This window comes from Balaenoptera physalus (assembly GCF_965194825.1).
Source record: "Balaenoptera physalus genome assembly, chromosome: 16".
Lineage (NCBI taxonomy): Eukaryota > Metazoa > Chordata > Mammalia > Artiodactyla > Balaenopteridae > Balaenoptera > Balaenoptera physalus.
Window position 1 is genome coordinate 35,582,577 of NC_138898.1, and position 12,326 is coordinate 35,594,902.

Genomic DNA, 12,326 nt, shown 5'->3' on the forward strand with positions numbered 1-12,326 from the left:
TTTGATTTCCATTTGTATGGAGTATCTTTTTCCATCCCCTCACTTTCAGTCTGTATGTGTCCCTAGGTCTGAAGTTCGTCTCTTATAGACAGCATATATATGGGTCTTGTTTTTGTATACATTCAGCCATTCTATGTCTTTTGCTTGGAGCATTTAATCCATTTACATTTAAGGTAATTATCTATATGTATATTCCTATTACCATTTTCTTAATTGTTTTGGGTTTGTTATCGTAGGTCTTTTCCTTCTCTTGTGTTTCCTTCCTAGAGTATTTCCTTTAGCATTTATTGTAAAGCTAGTTTGGTGGTGCTGAATTCTCTTAGCTTTTGCTTGTCTGTAAAGGTTTTAATTTCTCCATCAAATCTGAATGAGATCCTTGCTAGGTAGAGTAATCTTGGTTGTAGGTTTTCCCCCTTCATCACTTTAAATATGTCCTGCCACTCCCTTCTGGTTTGCAGAGTTTCTGCTGAAAGATCAGCTGTTAACCTTATGGGGATTCCCTTGTGTGTTATTTGTTGTTTTTCCCTTGCTGCTTTTAATATGTTTTCTTTATATTTAATTTTTGATAGTTTGATTAATATGTGTCTTTGTGTGTTTCTCCTTAGATTTATCCTGTATGGGACTCTCGGTGCTTCCCGGACTTGATGAACTATTTCCTTTCCCATATTAGAGAAGTTTTCAACTATAATCTCTTCAAATATTTTCTCAGTCCCTTTCTTTTTCTCTTTTCTTCTGGGACCCCTATAATTCGAATGTTGTTTCATTTGATGTTGTCCCAGGGGTCTCTGAGACTCTCCTCAATTCTTTTCATTCGTTTTTTCTCTTTTCTGCTCTGCAGTTCTTATTTCCACTATTTTATCTTCCAGGTCACTTATCCATTCTTCTACCTCAGTTATTCTGCTATTGTTCCCTTCTAGAGAATTTTAAATTTCATTTATTGTGTTGTTCATCACTGTTTGTTTGCTCTTTAGTTCTTCTAGGTCCTTGTTATATGTTTCTTGTATTTTCTCCATTCTATTTCCAAGATTTTGGATCATCTTTACTATCGTTATTCTGAATTCTCTTTCAGGTTGACTGCCTATTTCCTCTTCAGTTGTTAGGGCTGGTGGGTTTTTACCTTGCTCCTTCATCTGCTGTGTGTTTCTCTGTCTTCTCATTTTGCATGTCTTACTGTGTTTGTTGTCTGCTTTTCACAGGCTGCAGGTTCGTAGTTCCTGTTGTTTTTGGTGTCTGTCCCCAGTGGCTAAGGTTGGTTCAGTGGGTTGTGTAGGCTTCCTGTTGGAGGCGACTAGTGACTGTGTTCTGGTGGATGAGGCTGGATCTTGTCCTTCTGGTAGGCAGGTCCACGTCTGGTGGTGTGTTTTGGGGTGTCTGTGGCCTTATTATTTTAGGCAGCCTCTCTGCTAATGGGTGGGGTTATGTTCCTGTCTTGCTAGTTGTTTGGCATAGGGTGTCCAGCTCTGTAGCTTGCTGGTTGGTAAGTGGAGCTGGGTCTTGGTGTTGAGATGGAGATCTATGGGAGATTTTCACCGTTTGATATTACATGGAGCTGGGAGGTCTCTGGTGGACCAATGTCCTGAAGTTGGCTCTCCCACCTCAGAGGCACAGCCCTGATGCCTGGCTGGAGCACCAAGAGCCTGTCATCCATATGGGTCAGAATAAAAGGGAGAAAAAAAAGAAAGAAAGAAAGAAAGAAGAAAAAATTAAATTAAATTAAATTAAAAAGTTATTAAAATAAAAAATAATTATTAAAAAATTTTTTTAAGTAATAAAAAAATAGAAAAAGAAATGAAGAAAGAATATAGCAACCTAACCAAGAAACAAACCCACCAATGATAACAAGTGCCAAAAACTATACAAAACAAACTAACAAAAAACAAACAACAACAACAAAAAAACGTACTGACTGAACCCTAGAACAAATGCTAAAAACAAAGCTATACAGACAAAATCACACACAGAAGCATATACATACACACTGACATAAAGAGAAAAAGGGAAAAGTATATATATATCTTTGCTCCCAAAGTCCACCTCCTCAATTTGCGATGATTCATTGTCTATTCACGTATTCCACAGATGCAGGGTACATCAGGTTGATTGTGGAGATTTAATCCGCTGCTCCTGAGGCTGCTGGGAGAAATTTCCCTTTCTCTTCTTTGTTCGCACAGCTCCTGGGGTTCAGCTTTGTATTTGGCCCCGCCTCTGTGTGTAGGTCTCCTGAGGGCGTCTGTTCTTTGCTCAGACACGGTGGGTTTAAAGAAGCAGCTGATTCGGGGGCTCTGGCTCACTCAGGCCAGGGGTAGGGAGGGGTACAGAGTGCAGGGCTAGCCTGCGGCGGCAGAACCCAGCGTGACGTTGCAACAGCCTGAGGTGCCAGGTGTTCTCCCAGGAACGTTGTCCCTGCACTGTCCCTGCAGTGGTGGGCTGCACAGGCTCCTGGGAGGGGAGGTGTGGATAGTGACCTGTGCTTGCACACAGGCTTCTTGGTGGCCGCAGCAGCAGCCTTAGCATCTCATGCCTGTCTCTGGGGTCCACGTTGATAGCTGCAGCTTGCGCCCATCTCTGGAGCTCCTTTAAGCGGCACGCTTAATCCCCTCTCTTCACGCACCAGGAAACAAAGAGGCAAGAAAAAGTCTCTTGCCTCTTTGGCAGCTGCAGACTTTTCCGCGGACTCCCTCCCAGCTAGCTGTGGCGCACTAGCCCCCTTCAGGCTATGTTCACACTGCCAACCCCAGTCCTCTCCCTGGGATCTGACCTCTGAAACCAGAGCCTAAGCTCCCATCCCCGACCCGTCCCGGTGGGTGAGCAGACAAGCCTCTAGGGCTGGTGAGTGCTGGTCAGCACCAATCCTCTGTGTGGGAATCTCTCCGCTTTGCCCTCTGCACCCCTGTTGCTGCACTCTCCTCCGTGGCTCTGAAGCTACCCCCCTCCGCCACCCGCAGTCTCTGTCCGTGAAGGGGCTTCCTAGTGTGTGGAAACCTTTCCTCCTTCACAGCTCCCTCCCACTGGTGCAGGTCCCATCCCTATTCCTTTGTCCCTGTTATTTCTTTTTTCTTTTGCCCTACCCAGGTACGTGGGGAGTTTCTTGCCTTTTGGGAGGTCTGAGGTCTTCTGCCAGCGTTCAGTAGGTGTTCTGTAGGAGTTGTTCCACACGTAGATGTATTTCTGATGTATTTGTGGGGAGGAAGGTGATCTCCACGTCTTGAAGCTCCTCTAGCTTTGAACTCTTTATCTGGTAAATTATTTGTTTCTGTTTAATTAGTTGTTTTTTTCAGGGGCTTTCTCTTGTTTTTTTCGATTGAAACAAATTCCTCTGTCAACTCATTTGGCTTAACTTTCTCTGTCTCTATGAAATTAGGTGAAACAGTTACCTATTGTAGTCTTGAAGCGGTGTCCTTGTGTGAGAGCATCCCTGTATAGTCTGTGAGTGCCCAGTGGCTTTGATGGGAGAGCTGGATCTGAAGTGAGCATAAGTCGGGTCTTTCCCCAGGTTGTGCTAGCAGCTATCACTTTAGTAAGAGATGGGGTTGGAGATTGAGGAGGCAGTGCTAGAGCCAGAGTCAGGTGCAAGCCAGGGCTTCTCCTCTGCTCAGTGGCCAGCACCAGCCTTCTGGGGATGAGGATGAGTCCCACGTTGCTGGAGCAGAAGCTCTGAGGGTCAGGTCTGAGCTGGCTCTATTCCCTTTAAGCTCTCCCCCCATCCCAGCATCAGCACCCTGGCCCCAGAGGGGAACAGTGCTGGGGCACAAGGGGCTGGTGTGGGCACTTGGTATGGATCTGGGTGTGGGCTGTGGTGGCCCCAGCTGCAGTCAGATTCCCAGACTCTTTCCCAGTGCTGCCTCCATAATCCTCAGTAATGGCTGCTCCTTCTCTGCTCAGATGTTGCTCTGGTTCTGCCTTTGTCCCTCTCTACTGAACTTTCCCTTGAAAAGCTAAGGTAGCCCTTGCCTTAGTGTGGAGCTGTGTCATGAAGCAAGTGGGTCTCTAGTGGGCAATTGGCTCAGGCTGAAGCACGTGTTGGAACAATTGCAGGAAACAAGCCAGCACCCCATTAAGTTTCAATCTGCCCTCTCTGCCCTGTTTTGGGTGTAAGCAAACGAGTGTGCACTCCTCATGAGTTGTGTTCAGGCTTCCCACAACCTTCCTGTTAGTCCTCTTGGCTGTCCAACCAGCTAAGGGTACCCATCTTCCTGGTGTTGGACTTCAGGGCTTAGGTGACCATAGGTGGCTTGAACTGCTCACTCCCCAGGTGAGATATCCACCAATGTAATCTCCCTCCTCTTCTGAGTCCTCTCCCAAGGGCAAACGTCCCAACCTCATCACTTCTCTTCCCTTGCTACCTGATTCTGTGTGGATCTTTCTTACAGCCTTGGCTGTACAAGTGTTTTTCTGCCAGTCTCCAATTAGTTTTCAGTGAAAATTGCTCCATATGTAGATGTGTTTTTGATGTGTTCATGGGGGGAGGTGAGTTCCACATCCTCCTGCTCTACCATCTCCTAGTAAAGGTGGGTCATTCTTGCTCTTGGTTCCCAAAACACCTTCTTCAAGAGATCTCTGAATGTGCAATGAGGGCTGTTTACACTAGTGCCTGTTTGGGACCCTTAACTAAGAGAAAAAGCTAGATAGTTTGGGCACTGGGGAGAGAAGATAGATTAGAGAAGAGAAAGCCATTGAGTTTACAACTCAGACTTTATCAGCTATAGAATAAAAGAGTTATCTCAGCCACTGCTGGTTATCACTGGGGAAACCATGCTGGAATGAAGAGCAAGATGAGGTCAGGAGCCTCCCAGTAGATTACAAGCGTGAGGTCAGCTCTCAGGTCTCAAGAGAACTGCTGTAAATGATGAATGCCTCATAGTCACTGACGTGGATAAAAAGAAAATTTGGCTGGCTTCCCCTGTGCTTATCAGTGAGTTTGTATGTCAGAAGCTGGCTGAAAAAAGGGGAGTAGATGAGGAGGAGAGTTACTGAGAGCACCCTTGAGGGAGATGGCACCAGGTAGTCCAATGCCCCTCAGGGTCTCCTCTCTTCCACCCTTCCAAAAAGTTTGGCCTCTCACCAGAAATCTGGTTTCTCTTTTTCCCTGCGTTTGCTCAGAGGGTAAGATTACAAAGTTTGGAAGTCATCAAAAGTAGAAGGGATGAATGGGTATGGTGTACAAGATCATTTGTCTCAGCCAAACAGTTCTTGCCTAAAACATAGGGTTTCCTGACTCAGGCACAGATTGTATTCATGTATATGCATGTACATGTATCTACTTTTTAATTCACCTAATTCAGAATAAAATAATTTCAGTGATTGCTTTGTCTTATTTATGTAAGTATTTATGTTACTTTTCTTCTCACCTACTTCCAATTATATTTATGGTCCAGTAAGTAAAAACCAGAATGTACATTCTCTGCTAAATGATGAAAGTCAATCCAGTTAGTGTTTGGTATAGACCATGTATATTCTTATTACTGGACTGCTTTTACTCTCTGAAGTCAAATCCCTCCCACAGGAATCTAATGCTGGGCGAGGCTTTATGTCATTTGAACATCAGCAAAGTGATGAAAGAATTAGATAAAAACAGGGAACTTCCCAAGCAGTGAGAGGCTGCCTGGTTTCCCACATAGCCCCTCTGTCACACTTATCTCTGGAAGGCTTTGTAATAATAACTGTCACTTTAACCACAAACATCCTCCAGCCATGGAGCCTGACTTTTCCCAAGGAAGGTGACCTATTTCACAACCTTGAACTTTTTTAACAAAGTTCACAACCTCAAGCTTTCTCCAGATAGGTTAGGTTGAGACTGAAAGAACAAAATTGCACCATGTAATAAAATAAAAGGAATTTTTATAGTTTTCATAGGCAACCCATAAGGGAAGAGTGGGCACAGTTCATGAAATTAGGGGAAGATAGGATTATTAGAGGGGTCTGGGGCCCCAAGGGTGAGAGATGGATAATTCAGGATGTGAGAATGGCTTGTGTATTTTTAAGAACACAGCTGGCTTATACCAATGTTAAGATGTTTTCTGTTCTATGTTCCATGTTTCCTCCTCTCCTACCATTATCCTCACTCTTTGATACAATTCTGTTACATAAATCCCGTCTCTTATGAGTGACATATTGAGGAAATCAATAAAGTAGATCAGCATTTGGGTCAACATGGGAGAGAATCGAATGGCAGCTGGGGGCCATGAGATAATAGAGTTTGAGAATACATCAGAAGAAGAACATTGGGACAAAAGATGACTAGGAGAAAGATACCCTAAACCACCTCCTCCCCATCTCCCATTGCCATGGAGGAATCTTCAAATATATGGAAGATGGGGATAAAGGAATTTGAATTTGGGACATCCTTTTAAAAGTTGTGGATTTGGACATCCTTTTAAAATATTGTGCTACAGGATGACTTATTGAAGTCTGGCAGAGTTAGGATATCCAAGAGGTGATATCAGCTTTATTTTTGTGTTAAGCCATCATTTTCTTTATTTTTGAAGACACAGAATGCACACATATATAAAATAAACACAATATAAAATAAACTCTGTTGGCTATGCTTGCAAACAAAGACCATCTAGTAGAACTACTTTTGGTAATTCACTTACACTATATATTTCAAATTCACCTGGATGTTCTGCAAAATGTCAATTTAAGTTTGGATACTGTGGGCTTCTGGCTTCTCAGTTTTTTATTTGCATTTTTTTTTGTTTTTATTGTTAGAGTGAGAACCAAACCTAGTGAATTTTACAAACAACCTGGTTCATCTTTGGGATTTGTGGATGAGTAATAAAAATGTCTGGGTTAGTTAATTCCAGCCAAAAGACCCCGGCTTATGCTCCAAATTGTTTGAGATACCACAAATCACTCAACAAAACTTAAACAACTTGGGGAGGGATGCTAGAGATGCAGGGCTGGAGAACTGGGGGCAGCAAATGTAGTCATTAAGGACGTTGGCTTTATAGTCAAGTAGATCATGGTTCAAATCCTGGTTCTTACTAATCATGTTCATTATGTTGTTTACCTCTCTGAGTCCCAGTTTCCTCATCTGTAAGGGAGGGTAAGGATGCCTAGGTTGGTCTTGAGAATGTAATGAAATGCATTTGGCACATTCCCTAGCTTATAGAATGCACTCAACAATAGTATCTCTTCTTTGATTATTGATAATGTAATTATTGTGATTTAATTCATGCTCCTCATTTCAAAGTGAGAAAATTTAGGCCCATGCTGGCTTGACGAAGGGTACATAACTAATTAGTTAGAGTCAGAGCTGGCATTAGATATCCCAACCTTGAATCCAGCTTTCACTCAATTACTTTGTGAAATTTCTCACAGTGCTTGCCAAGCTGTGATTCAGTTCTACCTTGCACGTCTGTATGCTTACCCGGGAGATAAGATGATGCAGACAGACTTGGCCAAGTGGGTCTGTGAGCAGTGGATGAACAGGCACATGCTGTGTTGGTGAGCTCACTGGGAAGCCTTTCTTTTTGCCTTTCTGATTCTGCCCTTCCTGTTGAAACCAAACGCTCTCACCTGGAAACTATGCATCACCCTTGGACATGATGTTCATCCCACACTCCCTGTGGCCGAGAGGCTGTTTACCTTCCTCAGACCTCTACCTAGTGCTTTGTAATGAAGGAGAACATCCATTATTGTGATGTAGTGGAAAGAACAGTGAGATGAGTTCTGGTATAGACATTCTCCAATGGTTTATTTTTCTAAAAACTGAGGGGATTAGATTACGACATCTCTCTTAAGAATGTATGAATTTATGAAAAGGAAGAAGTGAAGACATGCTAAGTATACAGAACAGATCTATTTAAACTGCTGTTTGATATTTCCTTATTTTATGAAAATGGGGAAAAAGGCAGTGTAGTGATTTTTTTAAACAAATAGAAATTTGTTATATTGAGGTGAATTTCAAAATTCTATTAAATACATGATTTTTGGCCAGCCTTTAAAAGATAATAGGCATAAGTATATCTTTTTTTGGTAGATTTTGTGTAGCAAGTAAATAATTTCCTGCATAAAATGAAGGTGCTAGCCCTTCTCTTTAGGCCAGGATTTCTTAACCCCAGCATGATTGAAATTTGGGGCCAGATAATTCTTTGTTCTGGATGCTGTCCTGTGCATTATAGGATATTTGGCAGCATCCCTCTCCTCTGCCCACTAGACACCAGTAGCACATCTTCCCACCCCCAGCTGTGACAACCAAAAATGTAGCAGATATTACCAAATATCCCAGGGCAGGGGATACATGTACCCCTTGGCGGAGAACCACTGTTTTAAGCACATGTATATGGTTATTTGAATGGAATGCTTCTCTTTGCCCTAAATCAATGTATTTTTCAGTTGTATTAGTCAGGGTTATAGTAACAATCTCCACATGTCAATAGCTTAATGGAATAAATTTATTTCTTGTTCCAAGGCAGTTGTCCCCCACATGGTGATTGAATGGCCCATGTTGCCTCCATGTGAGTTCCCTCATCACAACACGAGGCCTCTGTGATTGTGGAGACATATTACAAAAACACACAGAGAACTCACACCAGCTCTTACATGCTTTGGCCCAGAAGTGACACATCTGTCATCCATCCACAGGTCATGATGAGATCTAGTCACATGGCTCTTCCCAACTGCAAGGGGCCTGCAGAATATCAGGAAGCATATGGACCATTTCGTGAACATTGTGTACCATACCAAACATTCACAGCTTGGAGAGTTGGCTGCAGATGGTAGAAGCCCAGAGGGAATTTTCCATTTATCTGTCATCTTTCACCTTGGGAGAGGCCACTCATAGCTAGAACAGAGAATGTCCTCAAATTCTTCTGCATGCTATTTTTTATTCTTTATTAAATAAGTGCTAATGCTTCATCATGGTGATATTTTATTAATTCATCCCATTTTCTTCAAATGAAAGTCCCCAGAGAATCCCAGAATATAAAGCAATTAAAAGTCCAGCTGGAGTGGTTAAAGTGGAGATGGTACCTTGCTCTCCTTGTCCTCCAAACTCATGCATAAAGGGACCACAGAACATAGCAAACTTGTGATCTAAAACATTTTAAGAAACTTGCTTTGAATAAATATAGCCTATCTGATCTGGTCGCAATAGCTGTTACTCTGCTTGGAGAAAGGCAATGCGGGTATATGACAAGTCATTTGTTTGCTGTTGAAAACAATAGTTTCTTTTCACTGATATTAAGTCAAAACATCTTAGAATTGGAGAAAGAATTTCTGCACCTGTGCTGAGGTAACATATTATAATGGTGTAAGAATACACATTTCTGGAGCTAGACTGCTTTGGTCCAATACATTGTCTTATAAGCTGCTCAAAATTAAACACATTACTCAAGTCCACCACCTCCATTTCCTCATCTGTAAAATGGGAATAATAATAGTACCTACTTCATTGGGTTACAATGGTTAATATTTGTAAAGCATTTGAAAGAGTGCCTAGGATTTAGTATATACTATGTTTTATTAAATTACAACAAATAAATAGATTAAAAAAATATATCAGTAGCCCCATTATAGCACAAAAGTAATCTGCTATATCCTGGAGAATCCTCTATAAAAGGCCCCATTATTATTCTAGAAAAATAACAGAGGCCAGCCAGAATATCCTGGTATAACAGGTTAGCTACTAAAGCAGATGCCAGGTCATTTGCCAACCCTAACATGTAAAAGTGAATTTGCTAGTTGACATTCTATTGTAAGGAAGAGCTTTCTCTTCTCTAGAGTGAAGGAGTCTGACTCTCACAATTTTGTAAGACTCATCAGTGGATGCTTTAAAAAAAGGTGAAATCTTGATAAGAAAGAGGACATTTACAGTCTCAAATTATCTCCCTAGATTTTGCACATTAATTACAAATGGAAACATAGTAATTTATCAGTGGAAAAACCCTGGTAAACACCATGGTAACTATGTGATTAAAGTTCACATCACTAGCAATAAAACAAACTAACACTATATATGTCTTGATGGGATGTAGTGAGAAGAACACATCATTTGTATAGTAACCCTGACAAATTTTCATAAATTGACCTAATCCTAGGAAACATCAGATCAGCTCAAACTAAGAGACAAGCTATAAAATGACAGTCATATTCATCCAAGGTGTGAATATCATGTCAGCAAAGAAACACTGAGGAAATTTTCCTAGTTAGTCTCTTAAAGGGAACTAAAATGATATGACTACAAAATGTCACAGGTGATCCTGGACTGGATTCTGTACTTGGTGAGGGGAGGAAGAGAATTGTTATAAAGGACATATTGGGTCAATTGGTGAAATTTGAATATGGATTATGAACTGGCTGGAATATGGATTATGAGCTATTTTATCAATGTTATATGTCCTAATTTTGATAACTATATTGTGGTTTGATAATTATACAGTGTAAGAGCATGTCCCTATTCTTAGGAGATACACACAGAAGTATTTAGGGGTAGAGATGAATGTCTGCAACTTATTGTCAAAGGGTTCAAAAAAAAATTACTCTGTGTGTTTGTGTGCATGCATGCATTGAGAGAGAATTACAAAGCAAATGTAGCAAAATATTGATGATGGTGTATCTGGGTGAAATATATAAATATCTGGATATAGAATTTCCTAGTACTACTCTTGCAATTTTTCTGTAAACTTGAAATTAATTAAAATTTTAAAAGGTTGAAAAAGAAAAAATATGGAAAGATATATTGTCCTCTCCACTTCCAAAAAAGAGGGCATTTGTTACTCAACTCCTAAGGCCAGCATGAACCCGGATGATTAACTTGGAAATTTAGTAGATACTCAGGAACTACCCTGATAGTCAAAGACCTGTGGAGAATTACTCAATTACTAAAGAAGAGAAATGGTTCTCTGCTTTGGGTTTACAATCTAAAAAAAGGCAAGCATTTTAAGTAATCTCTTGGATACCTGTTGGTATTTGCTGAAAACTTTTCTGATGCACTTTTTTTCTTGCTTAGTTAAAAAATCTTTATGGGATTTTGCTCCATGTATGAGGCTGGAGTGGGGCCCCTCTGATGGTAACTGTAGATGCGTGTCATACCAGGGGAAGTCATTCCGGGAGAAGAGTACATGGTATTAATTATAGCTAAGGCATTATAATGTTGTACACAAGAATTGATTCTAACTAAGCTCCCGCATCCAGAGGTTTGTCCTCTCAGACTGCTTGTCCTTATGCACTTGCCTCCTCCCTGACTGTGCATGAAATCCAGGCTCTTAGGAGGACAGAGAGCATCCTCACAGACCACATGTTGACTCAGCAGATGTCCTCAGCAGGTACTCAGGTTAAGTCCTTGTGCAAAGAGGAGACAAAACATTTTACTTTATTTTTATAATACCTTCTGCATTCTAAAGGTATGGGAGTGAGGGAGGGTCTCTGTACCTGAAAAGACATTTGTTTCCTGAGCTGGGCGTTGATGACTGTACCCAATTTTGAAGATAGAGGCAATTTCTGGGCATAAAAGAAAAAAAACAATTGACTTGGGTGATAGTGGGAGGGGATTGTTCCTGGGACAAAGAACTACCAACCAATAAGGCTGGGGTGGTTGTGTGCACAGATTACATGAGTGTTTTACGACTGAGGTCACATGTCTTTTCTCCTCACACAGTGCCGGCTGGTTCTACCTTAGATCTCTCAAGTGCTTACTCAGTATTTCTCTAGGGAAAATCTATCCATGTAACATAAATCCCTGGCTACTTTCAGAAAAAAAAAAAAAAGTTTTTGTCTGTAGATGAAATGCACTACCTGAAAATAAATTACCCCTCCCCACATACACTTTTAAGAATTTCGTTAAGAAAGCAATTTCATAAAAAATTTCCAGCAAATACTCCCAAACTTCCAGGGCATTGCTGGATTTAGGAGTCACTATTTCAGCCTGCTTCATCCATCTGGAGTTCATAACTTCACTTCTAAGAAAAAAGGCACAGTTATCTTTATGCACAATTGTTCCTGCTCCCTCTGACTGGTTCATTTTCCACTTTATGATTGTCTTGACCTGTTCAACATTTGCGATCAACATTCACACTTTCCTCTCTGGTCCCCTGATGGCGTCCATTGAGACGTGCTTGGACAAGACTCCATGTTACCACGGGACTACAGGTCAGAGCTACCAGGACTTGTAAAGAGACTTTGTCTGGGTTGCCATCTGTGTAAGTGTCTCCACACAGGCAGAGTATCTAGGTGTTGCTTCCTCCACTATCTACTTAACTAAGAGCCTCAGAGGGGCTATCTCTGTCCCATCCCCACTTCAGCTGGCAGAACATGAAGATTTCTCTAACCATCAGCACGTGAGCTGTTAAATATTACTGTTAAAAGGAAGGTGATTATTTTGGTCT